The sequence below is a fragment of the Onychostruthus taczanowskii genome, unplaced genomic scaffold (assembly GCF_017590055.1).
Source record: "Onychostruthus taczanowskii isolate IOZ18803 unplaced genomic scaffold, ASM1759005v1 scaffold17, whole genome shotgun sequence".
NCBI lineage: Eukaryota > Metazoa > Chordata > Aves > Passeriformes > Passeridae > Onychostruthus > Onychostruthus taczanowskii.
In genome coordinates this window covers 8,536,406-8,550,886 of record NW_024498906.1, presented here as the reverse complement: position 1 = coordinate 8,550,886, position 14,481 = coordinate 8,536,406, and the positions used below count along the sequence as shown (strand labels likewise).

At 45.6% G+C, this 14,481-nt stretch overlaps 1 long non-coding RNA gene across 2 annotated transcripts; it reads left to right on the top strand.

Moving 5' to 3' along the window:
- Positions 1-6,740: 6,740 nt before the first annotated feature.
- Positions 6,741-11,569, top strand: LOC121333570. 2 transcript variants are annotated; one of them, XR_005952315.1, is made up of 4 exons: positions 6,741-6,967; positions 8,202-8,286; positions 9,163-9,315; positions 9,874-11,569. It is a non-coding gene; the product is annotated as an uncharacterized LOC121333570 (long non-coding RNA). The 2 variants fall into 2 exon arrangements; XR_005952314.1 differs by having other exon boundaries at positions 6,742-6,967; positions 9,163-11,569.
- Positions 11,570-14,481: the final 2,912 nt, after the last annotated feature.

The following is a 14,481-nucleotide window of genomic DNA, read 5'->3' as shown; positions in this document are numbered from 1 at the left end:
CAGATTCGCTGCTCAGGAGGCAGCAGACCAGTGTTGTTCTGCAATGAGCCGTGTAATGCTGTCAGGTCACACAGCCAGAGAGTCCCCTGGGGAAGGTGAAAGCATTACCCCACTGATACCATTGCTATCTTTTATGAAAGCCTGCACAAACACACACAAATTGTGCAATTAGCTAATGCTCAGACAGCTAGTGCCTTCTAAGTGACTCAGATAAGATCAGGCAGTAAAAGCAGAAGAACCTCCTCCTTATAAGTTCCTAGGGTGCAAAACCATGCCCCAAACAAGAAAACCTTGTTTTCAGCCATGTACCTGAGCCTGTTGCCAAATGAAGTCAAACACACACAAGAAAGAGACGTGACGGTAACTGGCACTGACTGCTCCAGCAGCTGGACCTACAAAGGGCAAAGAAAAGCTAAAATTCATTCTTTGCATAGCATCAAAGACAGCTAAAACAAAATGTGAGCAAGCTGCATAATCAGGTTACTCAAAGTTGTCTTTTACTTCTCATTCCTCAAGAAAGAAGCATTGTTTTCTATCTAACAATGGCTGTAGCCAAAATGTAAAGCTCTCGGGGGAATAAGTGAAATTCCATACCCTTTCAGCAGAGCAGACGTCACTAATTGCCTTCTTACCTTGTAGAATGTCAAATTAGTTGGAAAAAATAGATCAAGCCACTCTTAAGCACAGTGATTAAAGTGATCAAAAGCTCATAACAGCACAGAGAGTGCAGCATGGTTTAGTTGTGCTCTAACACCTGCACTTCAGGATGGAAGACAACAAGAGGCCAGGAGAAATGTAAACATGAACATTTTGCAAATGTTCACATGGAATTTCACAAATCATCCCAAATGTGGACTTTGGGATTTAATCTCAAGCTTCAATCTCAAGCTGTGTTTTCCAAAACAAGACAAAGCTTATGGAAAGAGGTAATATCCTCTCTTCTGACCTTCAATTATCCTGGCTACAAAACTCTAGAGGCTCACTAATATTATTGTATAATTTTAAGGGGGTTGGGATATTCTGAAATGTAAGATGCTGTTCAGATTTAAAAGACCCAGGCCAACTTCTGTGTCAGCATTCAACTCAACCTTCAGATTCTCTTCTCAAGTCTACACAACCATCCCCCTCTCTACCAGGAACAGACTCTGTACCAGGAACAGAAGGATGGATCTCATTACTTCACTATATTTAATATTTTTCTTGTCAGTGCTGCTGTGTGCACTGAGTGTTGAGTGTCTCTTCATATTTGGAACCACCCCATGCAAAAGTCAAAGCCTGGACTTTTCCTAGGTGTCTTCAAGAAGCAGAAGTGTCTAAGCCAGCAGATTAAATTTCCTGCATAGTCCATGGTGAAACACAGGTATCAAAGGAGGGTAATTTATTCAAATTCCCAGCTCCCTGCCTGCCCCTCAAGGCAACAGAGCTTCCTAATGCAGACCGTGCTCCTACCATAGGAGCTTCCAGTGATATAGCAAGAATTAGTTGCAATGGACGCAGACTTAAGTAACTTATTCAGTGTCATACTGGGAGCCTGTGAAAGATCAAAATTTAAAATCCTGTTTCCCTGGGTCCTAAAGTATTCCATTGTATTCTAATTATTTTGTTGTTTTGACTGTTTCCTCAGCAAGGTGGCAGATTGTCGCTGTAGGACATGAAACAACACGACGCGGACACGCTGCTGCTTTCAAGGTAAAAAAAGGAAAGTTAATTTTCTGACTCTAACATTTATAGATTTCCAAAGATGACAGTGGATTGGAGGGTGAGAGTGCCACCTCTCCCATGCCACTGGACAAAGCAATAGCTCAACAAATTTCTCTTCCTTCATAAAAGAATGCAAAACAATAAGTTGTTTATAGAAAGTGTGTGAGAAAGTTTGCTACAAGAATGCAAACATCAGAAGGCTGAGAAAATCTTAAGAAATCAGGGTGACAGCAGATAAATTCCTCTTGGACATTTAGGTTTGTCCAAGCCAAGAATCTGCAAGAAGCAGGTGAAAACTGTGAGAAATGGCAGTCACAGTGTCCATAGGAGTCTCTTGTATTGCCCATGGAGATGAGAGAACCTGTGTGAAGTGCAATAGAATTGGAGTTAAACTTGTGAACCCCATATGAAATATATGTTTTCATAAAGATATCCCCCAGGTGAGTAATACTTTTTGTAATAATGTCATTTGTCTAAGCAATGGCAAATAAATACTCATCAATGGCTGTAAGCCAGAATCCTCTAAACACTGTTGCATTAGCTTGGAGCAGGACTAAATTTGACCCAGCATATCTAACAGGGTGTTTGATAATTGGGATTAGGCTGCTTTGAGGGATCTGGAATGATTGCTTCTGCTCTTGACCTTGCGTTTCTTCGGCAGATGATGGGGACAATTCTCCAAAGTTTTCACAGACATTACTGGAAATTCTGGAGAAGATAGGATTTAGACTTATGACATACATAGAAGTATTTGGCATCCTCATAAAGTGTTGCGAGGTAGAAACTCATTTTCTCCTTGAAACTGAGCAAAATTCAACCCCAGGGTGCAGGGACATTACATTTTGCACAGAAAGGGAGACCTGCAAAAAAATCAGGAATGAGAAATTTTGAAATCAGTGTGCTAACCAAAAGAACTGTTCTGCTGATTTGCATTTTCTGTCCTGCAAAATGTGATTTGGGAAGAAACCCCCCCCCTCCCTCCCCCCAGTCCTTTATTTCTTATCTTATTTCTTATTTTTTTTAATAAAAGGCAGGCAATGTTCCTGTCATACCTCTGTTCATTAGGAAACCATCTGGAATCACTCCTGCTGCTCCTAAACATCCCCATCTTTAGGAAGCAGGGAGCAGTGCCCGTGGAGAGTGCCCATTGCAGAGTGCCCTGGGAGCCTCTGGCTCTCTGTGAGGCAGAGAGGGAGAGGAGCAGCCTGGGAGCTGCTGAGAGCCTGGGGCTCCACCGTGGTCAGTGTTTCAGGGGCAGAGGAGAGGGTGGAGGAGGGATGTTTGTTCTCCATCGAATGTGCAGCTTGGCAAACATCTCAGATTTAAGAGAATTCAGCCTTTTCCTTGACTGTTGCAAGCACAGACACATGCAGGCATCTGACTAAAAACTTCCATGTTTTCAGTGTTTACAGCAGAGCATCTCCACTGCTGCTGATGAGAAAGGGAGGGCAGTATTATTTTTCCTGTATGTGCAGCTAACAATTCCTGGAACCTCAGCTCTCCTCCCACTTCCCTTTACCCTTTCCTGGCTCCTTTCCTCTGGGATTTGACAACACTAACCTGAGGCTCTGTGTTACCCCTAACAATGCTTCTCCCCTGTTCCTTTTGAACTGTGCAAAAGACTTAAAAAGTGAGATTTGTGGGTTGCTTTTGCATACAAAAGTCACAGGGAAAACAGAGATAGCACAGATCTCCTGGGGTTTCAGCTTTGGGTGGGTATGTGGTGCTCAGAGCAGTGGTGTGCAGCACTCCTGCAGAGCCCAGCTATCCCAGGACACCCCCTGTGCTGCTGGCTACCACCTCCTTCCTGGATTCCTGCCACTTTCCTTAGGGCCTGGACTCAGAACTCAAATCTTGAGCTAATTGTGACCCGAGTTTAATCCTTGCAGCAGTCACCCTGCTGGCACAGCCTTGTGCCTGTGGCAAAAGTAGGGAAGAGCCTGATCCCACAGGAGACCCAGGAGATACCTGAGGGGATGCATCTGTACTTAAGAGGCTCATTACTTAACTCCTCTTCCAGGCATTAAAGTCTCAGCGTGTGCTGAACGGCTTCAAGAAAGATAAATACAAAATCTGGATGCAGCACTAGAAATGGAAATGATGGGTAAGGGATACAGTGAGAAAGACACAAGCTTTCTTGCTGTCTCTGTGTGTGCAGCTGGGTTGAAGGGTGGTTGTAGTCTGGTGGGGTCCGTCTCTTTCTCCAGGCTGCACTGACAGGACCAGAGGACACAGTCTCAAGCTGCACCAAGGGAAATATAGGTTGGATATTAGGAAAAAGTTTTTCGTGGAAAGAGTGATAAAATACTGGAATGGCTGCCAGGGGTGGAGGTGGAGTCACCATCCCTGGATGTGTTTAAATAAAGATTAGATGTGGCACCCAGTGCCATGGTTCAGTTGAGGTGTTTGGGCTGGGTTTGGCTCAGTGATCTTGAAGGTTTCTTCCAATCTAGTAATCCTGTGAATTCAGTGTGATTTTGTGAATGCTGGACCTGCTCTCCATCCCTTCTGCAGGGCAGAAAGAGGCAGCACAGGAGTAAGAATGGCAGGATGCAGCTTTGCTTGGTAATTCCTACAGCCAGGGAATGGCTTTGCTTGGGTGCTTCCCACAGCCCTGGTCTGTGTTAGGGGGAGGTTTCTCTTCTCCCTTACCATGAAGCAGGGAGATGTCTGTTTTTCCCTGTCACACAGGGAGTTTACTCTCATCTTTAGGCTGATCCCTAAAGGCAACCAATTCACCTGATTTTTTGTCTCATGCACCTACCCTAGGATTATTCTTCCTGAACATTTTCTGCATGCAAGGAGGGCTGGAAACATAGGCCAGTTTGAGACCATAACAATGTAGACCAAAGCCTTTTTATCACTGCTCACCATGGCAGATAGACCATGGGATGTGGGCCACTGCCTTGTGCTGGGGCAGACCTGTTGTGTAGCTAGAGAGAAGCCAAATCCCTGCACTAGGGATGTCACTGGGCCACCACCAGGGTTTCTTTGGGTAGCTGTCCTGATGAAGTGTGCAGCCTGGCTGGAGATTGTGTCCCCTGGCTACCAATGACCTGCAAGTCAAGCTGTCATGGCCAACAGCAGACCACTAGACACTGAGCAGGGCATCTCCTTGGGAAGTGATTCACTCCTAGATTCCTGTGTGATTTGCCACTGTGGATGGTCATGGTGTGATATTACTTAAAACAAGGACTTGAGAAAATGTTTTAAGGTTCTGTTTGAAACATTTCATTGTGTTCAAGTAGTGGTGTGTTGTCTTTGTTTCTCTGACCAAGCTCAGAAGCTAGAAAAGCCTGTTTTCAGTGCTTAAATGTGATGCTGCCTCTTTAATACCATAGTAGTGTTGGCTGGAAAGCCCTGCAATGGCAAAAGACTTTTCACCATAGCTACAAGGAAAGTTCTGGTTGAGGAAAGCAGCAGTAAAAGCGGTGCAGCCATAAAAACTCTATTTCATATGCATGCACACAGTTCAGTGCCCAATTGCCCTACGTCAGGAGTCTGTGTTAAGTATTTTCATTTTATAAAGTTCTGTCCACTACAATGAGGGCTTTGGTCACAATGAAATATAGGCAGCTGTGCCCACAGTGACTCTTAGATGATTCCGCTGATCCTCCTTGCCCCTACATCAGCAATAGCCTTTTTTCCCCCTACAATCCCCACCCACAGAAGCAGTGGCAGCAGCCAGTGCAGTGTTGTGGTCCCAGGGAAATTGCACTGAGGTCCCACCACTCAGGATACAGGTACAGCCTTTAGGACCTTGCACTGAAAAAATGGGCCAAAGAAGGCTGAACAGCAGAATTTTCCCAGCTGTCTTTGGCTTGGTTGCATTTGTCTCAGGTAATTTTCCCTCTCTGGCTCAGAGGATTGTTACCCACCCTGCTAGGCAGGGTATTTCAGGTCTGTAGGGTTCAGCTTTGGTGTACAGTGATGGCAGCTATTTGCTCAATTTCCCTTTGCTCAGGGCCAGTATGGGGTAAAGCAGCATTTCTCCCTCCCACTGATCCCTGCTGGAACCACACCAGCCCTACCTGCATCAGCTTCACTTTCCTTTTTATTTAAAGTACAAATTAGCAGCCAGGAAAACACCGGAGTGTCAACCCCTGGCAGTCCTCAATTTCCCAGCGAGGGGCAGTGGAAAACTGAGAAATGGAAAGAAGAGCTGGAAAAACAAACCAAACAATAACAAAAAATACAAGAGTGTCCTAACTCCCTTAAATTGTAAGATTACTTAGGTCCCTATAGCTTCATAGTCCTATGGTTGTGACAAGATATATATATATATATATATATATATATATATATATACACACATAAAAATAGATATACATATATACATAAAAATGGATATAGAGATAGATAGATAGATAGATAGATAGATAGATAGATAGATAGATGGCAGATTTCAGGGCACAGAGCAGCTCAGGTAGACAGTACAACCATAAAGATATTTTTAGGTGTCACGGGGCATATTCACTGAATGTGGAATAGGAGCCATGTGGTATTCTGGAGTACAAGTATTTACAGAAAGATTCAGCATTATGGAAATTTCTGCAAGAAGGTTTTGTTGGGGCAAATTTAATCCCCATCTCCCACATGCCTCCCCAGTGCTTAAACTGCAAGAATATACTTGTTCCCTAATTACAAAAGAGCACCAAGGATCTGTTAGTATTTCTGCCAGTGGGATTGATGAGTGTTGGCATAATCAGAGAAACTCTTGACTGCAGGCTTTCAAGTGTCCAGATCAACTCTGGAGTTTGGAGGGCAAAAAAATGAGGACAAAAAAGACTGGTGAAAAAACAAAGTGGTAGGTCACAGTATTTGTTGAGAAGATAAGTGGCATTTTTTTAATTCTCTATCCAAATCAAATAATCCAGGAAAGGTAGTCCAGATTAAATTTATGACATTCTGAATGCCTTGCACCTGTTTTTAACAGGGTAAAATTTCCATTGCCCTCTAGACAGGCCCTAGTGAAGGTCTCAGTAACACCTTGGAACATTCCCTGGCTGGGTTGTGCAACCTCTGCTCTCACTGTGCCCTCACTTCAGGAGCCTTTTTGCAAGAGCCAGTCCTTGTACTCCCTGAACCACTTTTGTGTATGCTCGCACTTTGATGTAGAGGTCCCCTTTGTGGAACCTCCCAGCCAGGGATCTCCAAGACCCATATAAGTATTAGTTTTGAAATTCTAATGTAAGACCAGCCCGTGAAGTGGTTCATGACTTCTTTTTGTTCTACAAGAAGAAGAGTAAACAGAGGTGCCAAGCTGGTAAGTGCTTTGCCCAGGGTTAGAAATGTAGGTGGAGCACAACTGGAACCAAGGGTGTCGGTGGGAATGTAGGCTCCTGTGCTCAAATCCTTGCTGTTTACTGACAGAGCTGTACTTTTGAGACTGCACTGAGAGTTCATTTGGCCTTGCCCAAACCTCAGGATTCCCTGCCCTTTCACTTATTTGCCTTCGAATATGTTGATTAAAGGAAACAGGAGTTTGTTTCCAGGCTGGCTGTGCCCTGTCGGCAGTGGGAGAGGGTTTACCAGGCTCTGGGCAGCGCAGGGGGAAGGGGATGCTCCAGCACTGCCCGGTGCGTGTGAGGCTGGGTGGCTGTGTAACCTCAGCTATCCACAGGCACTTCACCTCTTACCCCTCACTGCCACCTTGATGGCCGGGTTCCGGTGCTTTTGTGTGCAAAACAAGGGTGGAGGTGCCCCCCAGCAGGCAGCTCCCGCAGCTATCGATGATCCCCCCGCAGAGCATCCCCACCTCCGTGCAGCTTCACCCGTTGTGTGCGCGGCTCCCGCTGATAGCATCGCCACCGTGACCTTGAAATCCTTCTCACAAGTGCCACCCTGTCTCTTAGCAGTGGGAAATCAGATTTCCCTTCCCTCGGCACGACTCCCTGCATTTTCATTTCTGAAGAAAGAGCCGGGGAGGGGATGGAGCCTTTCCCTGCGCAGCAGTGACTCTGTTTTCAGCTGTAGCCCAACAGATTGCTTCGCTCCTCTGCCTTATCATCCAATACCACCTTAATGCATGCAGCTACGCAAGGTTACTATTAGTGACTGATAGCACTGCTGCTGCGGACTGGAGGTTTTAACCCCAGATGCACCAAAATCTCTATACCACATCCTTGGCTCTCCCTGGATTTTCAGATATCAGTTATTACTATTATTGAGCTTTTTTTTTTTTTTAACCAAAAAATACAGTAAGTTTGTTATTATCAAAGGACGACAAAGAGAAAAGTCAGCCAATCTCGAGGACCAAATCAATCAGTGGTTTACCTTGCATGGAGTGACTGACAGCTCTGGCCCTCTGGCATTGTAATTTATTTTCCAGGCTCAATCCTTTGCAAGTATCACATGGCATGCTTTTAAAAATGTATATATAGAACCAGCTAGAGAGTTATATTTAGTGCAGCTGTAGGTACGGAGGCATTTCTGTTTTTAACTTCTGTTGGTGCAAATATAGAATCAAACAACCTCTCTTCACCTCTCTCCTGTGAAAGCATCCCTTCCATCTGGCTACGTGCCCAGAGGAGTCTGCAAAACTGCTCTTGGGGAAGGGCTGTGGAAAGAACTGGTCGAGGAATGGTAAGTTTACAAGACATCCCCAATTTTCAGCAAAAGGTGCAAAAAAATCTCATTCCGTCGCGGAATAAAAATGTGGTGCAGAATAGAAATAACAATTTCTCCCCCGAGCTCTGGAAGGTCAAAACAATTTATTTTGACCTTTTAAAACCTACCCTGAGGCTATGCAGGCCGCAGGAGGTGCACCAGTTGGTAAGTGGGAAACCCCAAAGAGCAGAACACCCCTTAGTTAAGGACCTGATGCAAGATGAGCATCCTGACTTGTACCAGCAATAGTGTGGCCAGCAGGAGTAGGGAATGGATTGTCCCCTGTACTTGGCCACACCTCAAATCCTGTGTCCAGCTCTGGGCCCCTCAGTTCAGGAAGGACATTGAGGTGCTAGGGCAGGTCCAGAGAAGGGCAACAGGGCTGGGGAAGGGTCTGGAGCACAAGTCCTACAAGGATTGGCTGAGGGAGCTGAGGTTGTTTAACCTGGAGAAAAGGAGACTTGGGGAAACCTAATTGCTCTCTACAAGTTCCTGACAGTCAGGGTGTAGCCAGGTGTGCATCTGTCTTTTCTCCCAAGCAACAAATGAGAGGATGAGAGGAAATGACCTCAGACTGCTCCAGGGAAAGTTTACACTGGATAGTAGGAAAAATTCTGCATGGAAAGGGTTTTCAAGCATTGGAACAGTCTGCCAGGTTGAGTCACCATCCCCAGAGGAATTTAAAAGTCCTGTGGAAGAGGCACTGAGGGATGTGGTTTAGGGGTGGACTTGGCAGTGTTGGGTTAATGGTTGGACTCAAAGATCTTAGAAGTATTTTTCAACCTAAATTATTCTATTCTATTCTATTCTATTCTATTCTATTCTATTCTATTCTATTCTATTCCATTCCAGTTCAGGATCCTCCAAGTGTGCCCTGATTTTCCTTTGTCCAGGAATGGGAAGTGCTACCAACTATGCAAGGCTCTTAAGGCTCCCAGTCCTTCCTGACAACTTCCATCCTGGTAAATGGGGCATACTGGAAAACTGGACAGCTCCAGAGCGTAGGTGAGGAAACCAGGAACTGAGGGGTGTGTCTGGGACCATTGATGTCCTGTCTACATCCCTGCAGAGCATGTCTAACCACATAAGTGCACATTTTCCAAGAACAAGTTGCTCCAAGCAGTCCTGGTTTCAGACTGGGCACCAGAGAGGCCCTTGGCAGGGAGCTGGGAGCTACAGGAATGAGCAGCACAGCAGGGGAGGGGGCACAGCATCCCTGGTGGTGTGGGGTCCCGTGGCAGCTCCCAGCTGCTCCTGAGAGCAGCTGTAAGCTCTAAAGGCATGAAAAAGAGACAGGTTTAACAGGTACATGGACTTCTTGTCAGATCTGAACAGAAACCTCTCCTCTGGCCTGAGCAAGGCTTTGTGTGTCCCAATATATCTGTTTTCTCAGGCTGTTATCAGCTGGTCTGATAAAAGGTGTTACTCCTCCCTGCATCTCTCACTTTGCTTTTACAGTAGCCCAGGAAGGACACCTGGGCCTCTCTATATTGCACCATTGTAAATGCACCATAAAAACAAACACTTGCATTTTTTAAATGCAGTTTTCCTTTTATATTTCAGCTTTCCATTTCTGGTCTGTTTGGTATCTCCTGGTCTGTCCACACATGGGCACTCTCATTTGTGCATGCACAAATCAATTAGCATGCACCTTTTTCTGTGTACAGAAGCTTGTTCCTTGGGCAGTTGTACATCACAGACTGGTGACACCTTCTAATCTTATTTTAGGAGCTGGTAGTAGGTTTTTTACACATTGACCTCAAACCTGCACACACAAAAAAATATCTGCTCTTAAACTTTCAAGCCTTGTTTTTCACACTTCTCAGCAAGGGAGAAAGATAAAGAACACTCAGACCTAAGAATGTATTTTATGATCATTGAGAAAGCAATAAAATCTTCTGCTTCGAAGCTGAGATACATAATCCATGTGTATCTGCCTGAGGCTGGTCCGAGCAGAGCTCCCACAAGGCTGAGATGTGATGGACACGAGGTGATGGATGCAGTGTCACAGGCTGTTTGGAGGTGGCAGCATTCATATCCTGGCTATTGGTAAGGGCTTGGAAGTTATTACATCCCCTGCTCAGTGGGGGAGAGAGATAAGGAGCACTTTCAGCAAGGTCTAAATACATGGGGTGGTGATAAATGCAAATCCCTCAAGCTCTGCACAACGGGGCTAATGGGTCTTCAGCTTCGGCAGAAAGAGAGTCACAGCCTGGCTGACCTTGCCTAGGAGCACAAAAGACAAAAAGATGAGAAACTGTAGGAAGCAGCAGCTGTGACTGAAAGAGGGAGAGGCGTTTGGGTTCCAGAATCTCAGAGACATGGCCACAGTGTCCATGGGGGGGACAGGCCTGATGGCAATTTGGCCAAAAGCATGCAGGTGGCGGGGTGCACATTTGTCTTGGTGGAAATCAAGGTTTTTGAGGGGTTTGTTGAAGCCAACCAACCACCAGCGCTCACTCTGCTTTGTGATTCTCCAGGACTGAAGTCAGCCCTGGATGTGCATCGTGGCAGCCCTGGGGTGTTTACCTGCCCCTGCACTGGGGCTGCCTCTCCCTGGGGCTGTGATTGCTCAGGCCACTGCCAGCAAACCTGCCGAGGTCACTGGGACCAGGGAGAAAGGCTCTTGGGACACAGAGGGACACTGAGAGTGCAGGAACTGACAGCCCTGGGTTCAGCCCTGTTGGGACCCCTCTTCACTGAGGTCTGAATGCCTGCAAGTGTGCTGGTTAAAGAAACACACCTTTCCCTTGCCATTCTTCAGCCTTGAGTGATGCACAATCAAAAATATTTGCTGAAGCTGCTTGTTAATGATGTTTACTGGAAGGCATTTCCCACCGTGTCTTCCCAAAAATGTGATGCTGTCCCACAGGACACAGCACTGCTCTAAACTGCCAGGAAGTTAAGGCAAAAATATCACCTTTCCCAAGGTGCTAAATGACTGGCATGGACTTGCATACCTATTGCATTCTGCTCCCCTCTCTGCCACAATCAATACCAGTCTGATTTCTTTATCATGGCTGATGGGGGGATGGAGATGAGCGATCCTGCTCATACCTCAGCTTTGGCATTTTGATTCCCAAACAGCCCATTTGCTAGTAGCATAAAAATAATGTAAAAACAAATAGATCAAATAAATGTAGCTTGAAGACATCTCTATTACAGCCCTGCTCTGTATTCTATAAGCAAAATATGTACTGTGCATACAAGCACCGGGGGAATGAAGGGATGCAGGTATTAACGCTGACACATCAAGTGGTTCCTTCATGAGACCATATTATCTATACAAACACCTACAAGTATTTACATTTCATGAACGAGGTTTTCCAAACATCACCCCCAGCTGCACCGCCTCGTGCTGCTCTTGGACGAAGTTCAGGCAAAGAATGAGGCCAAACCAATGCCTTCAGAGGGTGTTTTTACAAAAGACCTGGCTGCAGGGGGGAGAGGAGGGTGCTGGTGACCTTGAGTTGGGGTGGCTGTGGCAGAGCTGGAGGTAAACATCATGTTTGTGGAAGACATTGTTCAATAGCCAAGACAGGAAGGTCCACTGGAAGAAGAATGGTGGGAAAATCTCTGGTTGGGTTCAGCCTTGATCTTGGCTACAAGGTCGAGTGTGGTTTTTTCTCGTATTTAGGCACTGGTCCTTATGCCAGTTTAGCATAGGCAGGCCTTGCAAACTGCTTCCTAGGACTCCTCAGAGGGGCAGTTGTGGAGAATTTGCCCTTCACGGGGTGTAGTTGGTGACTGAACTCACCTGGAATTTTCACAGCCTTTGCCGGATGAAAAACGTGTTCACGAGGAAGGTTTATAAAACCCACCCATTCTGCAAACAGCCTCTCTGCAGACAGACTGAGTGAACACATCACAGCTGGCCGTCCAGAAAGTTTGAAAAACTCCATAATCAATGAATGGATTTTTTTCAATATCGACCCCTCCTAAATCCTGACTGCTAGTTCAGACAGGGCACTTTATGACACTAATAAAGCAAATTGTGCTGTTAAATGTCCCACTTCAGTTCAGCAGCTTGCCTGCAAGCACCAGACTGACCTCAGGCCTACATCATGTCCTGACTCCAGCACAAGTTATCCATTTTATTTACTTAAATTCCCCTTGCAGGTCCAATGAGACACGTGCTTCCACTCTGCTGCTTCTCCTAAGCCACTGTGATTACATTTGCTGTTACAAAGTGCCTGTTTGATTGAGTGTAATTTACAGGGTAAACAAAATCCACACACACCTTTTTAAAAAGTGAAGCATTTTGGAACAAAAAGTCTTAGTACTGTAAGAATTACTAAACCATGCCCCTCCTGCTCAAAGCAGGAATCCACATTTTGTGCAAGGACAGCTTATAGGACTGTGTGAAAATGTAACCTGTATTTCTAATAAACTTTTGTGGGTTTTGATTACATGTCAACAAGCAAAGCAGGAGGTGGCTGGGACATCCACACAGGATGTGGGAGATTAGGGTTAAAGTTCCACTCAGCCCAAGGGGAATATGAGTAAAAGGCTCTTGCCTTTTACTAGGAGAGTCTCTATATCCTCTGTCTTCCAGCTGCCCTGGGATGTGGGTGCTCCCAGCCAGCTGTTGCAAAACATTTTACTATTTCTTGGCAATGGGAAAAGAAAACAAGGGAGTACCCATGTGAGGCTGGAGAGGCACACAGTTATGCTTGGTAAATAGATATGCAGAGTCCAATCTGAGAAATAGATGAATTTAGCATTCAGCTGTAGGTCCCTCCAAGCACACACCAACTGCTGCAGTAATTGTGCTGCAGCCAAGGGAGCAGGACTGTGGAGAAGGATTTTCTCTCCAACTGAAAAACCTCCTGTGGCATCTCTGAAGGTCACTTTTCCAATGCTTCATCTCCACTGGTGGGTATGAGCACTGGTCAGGGGGATATAGCTGCTGCCTGAGGGTAGTAGGAGGGTTCAGGAGAAGGAGAGACCTAAGTCCATCACACTTAGGACACACACTTAAGATTAACTCTACTGATACAATTCTTTCTGTGTAAGTAAAGGATCCATAGATAAACTCCAGTCTATTATAGGAAATGTTCCTGCTGGCATCAGTTGTTTGTACTTCCATGATAGGTGCCACAAAGTATTTCTCAGTTATTAACAAACCTGAAGCCAAGGTGAATGGGCCAAGTTATATCACAAGGGGCACTTCTATTTTAAAAACTCTGGGTTAAACAAGATTACCTTGTACTAAGTTAGAAATGCTTCCCATCTGCAGGGTGAGAGTTTGCACCAGCTCAGGCGAAGAGCTGAGCTGTGGCAGAGTTTATTGGCTGGCACTGCGGGGTCTGATCCAAACCCCATTCATGCATTTGCAAATTCTTCCTTGCCTTCCACAGGCACAGAAGGAACCAAGAGGATGGGAATTAGCCTTGTGTCAGTTGGTGCCAATATCTCTCTTGAAAATCTCCAAAAATAATCTTGTCCAAAAGCTCTGCTACCAAGACAGATAATAAAGAGGACGAAAACTCACTAATTTAACATTCCTACGGGTTCTTTACTCACCTCAGACCTGTGTGCCCTCCTGATCTGTCTCCTGGAGCATTGTTTTCTATTTTGACTCTCAGGCTAGCATGGAAAGTCTTCTCATGGCACAGTAAGAAGAACCTCCCTATAGATGTGCTGCTCCCACCATCCTCCTGTCTAAACTGGGCCACAACTTCTGGAGCCTGGCAGGGTGAATTTTACCCATGGTTCAGGGAGAATCACTACATTTAATCTGCAATTCATGTCTCCTTCACAGAGCCAGAGTGCAGGAAGGGGTCTGAGCAGAAATTGAAATCAGCCTCCTGGGTGCAAACAGGAAAAGTCAGCACATTGCCACTGACACCTTTGGGGTGTAGGCACCTAGACAGAAAATGGATGTCTTAATCACTTAGCAGAGTCTGTCCACAGTGTTCATGGAAAACTGGTACCTATGAGCATTTATGGAATTGCATGAATGGGGAAAATGTTTGATCCATGGCTGTGCAGGCAGCCACTGTGTGGGACCCAGGCAGTCAGTCTCCTGTGTCACAATAACAGTATTTTGTAGTAGTTTTGTCATCTCCACCCCTGCAAGTGCTCATCTATGGCTTGGCCTTGGTGAGCCACAGGAACATATTGAGTCCTTGGCTCAATGTTGTAAAGGGAATGACTGCATGTGGGGAA